Here is a 1620-nt window from a genome sequence, read left to right on the forward strand (position 1 = left end):
TTTTAGAAATCGTCTCTGATTGTCTCCCTGCTCACCAGCCTCTCGTGTGTGTGTCTTCTGCCTTCCCCCGCACAGACAATGCTGCTGGATATATTCACCGGGGTGAAGCTGTACATGCCCCCTTCCACCGAGGACTTCGGCAGAATCCGGCGGTACTTCGTCACCTACGACGGGGACCTGGTACGGGAGTTCGACACCACCTCGGCCACGCACGTGATGGGGGACACCAAGGAGACCCCCGACGCCCAGCGCGTCTCCCCGGCCTGGATCTGGGAGTGCATTCGGAAGAGGAGGGTGGTGGCCCCTTGCTGAACCCCTTCTCCCCCCCCCCCGCCCACCAGGCGGTTGCTTCCAGGAACAGCCTCTAGAGCAGGGGCGGGCCCAGCGTTGGTTGGACTACAGCTCCCATCACCCCCTGCTGTGTCGGCCAGTCCCTTCCACCGCTGGAGGGCCCCCTTGGCCTTCCCCTGCTCTAGAGGACCAAGGAGAGGCCTGGAATGGCTTTTTAGGACTCAACTGCTGGGGGTTTTTTGGTGTGTGTTTTTTTAAAAAAAAAATCTTCTGGAAGGAAATTGAATACCTCTTGGGGAAACTGACTGTTGTGCAAAGCAGGGCCCTCGTTTGTAATGTTGTTGTATATTTTTTATCATTTGAGAGGGACAGCCTCTTGGTGGGGTTGGGTGGGAGCGTGAGATGGGAATCGTGGATGTGGACTACAACTCCCATTACCCCCCAGATTCAGGGCGATGCAAAAAATGAATTTATTTCTGATTGGATGGCTGGAATGATGGTGCTCGATGGTCCTCTTGGGCTCAAAAGGCAGCTGAGCATTTGCCCTTCTCAAAAGAAAAGAAATTAGTGTGTCCCAAGCGTGGTGTTGTAGGGTAGCTTTTGGGGGCTGTGTACGAATAAATGCCAAATATTGAAAACATGGTCCAGAGGCATAATTTAGGTACTTCGGGGTCCCCCAGGGGGTTAGGCTAGCCTGCTGGAGGAGGCATGCTGGGTTGTCCCCCTAGCTAAGCAGGGTCTGCCCTGGTTTGTTAGTAACATAGGAAGCTCTCTACTTCAAATCTAGCTCAATATTCTGCATTGATTGGCAGCAGCTCCTCCAAGTTTCCAGGCTCAGCCCTACCTGGAGATGCTGCCAGGGGGTTCGAGCTGGGGCGTTCTGCATGCAGAGTTATTGGACCAGGCCTGGGGAGGCTTGGGTTCAAATCCTTGCTCAGCCATGCTACTTACTGGGTAACACTGACTGCTTGTTGCCCAACCTACATTGCAGGCTTGTTGTGAAGATAAAAAGGGGGATGTGGAATGTCGTGGGTCAAGCAGCTACTTTGCACGCAGAAGGTTCCAGATATAAATTTGGACCAGGAGGGCTGGGAAAATCTCTGCCTGGAACGCCGAGAGAGCCGCTGCCAGTCAGTGTCGACAAGCCTGAGCTTGATGGAACCCGTGTGGATGCTGGGCTCTGTTGGCAGGACCCCACAAGGGGGTTCTTGAAACCAGGGAGTCAAACGTAAGGCATGCAACGAGAAGGCACTCCGCTTCAAAAGTGCGCATTGCATGTTTCTCAGAGTTGGCACGGTCTCCCTCGTCAAAAAAGAAACACAAGCTGCC

This window comes from Hemicordylus capensis, chromosome 12 (assembly GCF_027244095.1).
Source record: "Hemicordylus capensis ecotype Gifberg chromosome 12, rHemCap1.1.pri, whole genome shotgun sequence".
NCBI classification, from domain to species: domain Eukaryota; kingdom Metazoa; phylum Chordata; class Lepidosauria; order Squamata; family Cordylidae; genus Hemicordylus; species Hemicordylus capensis.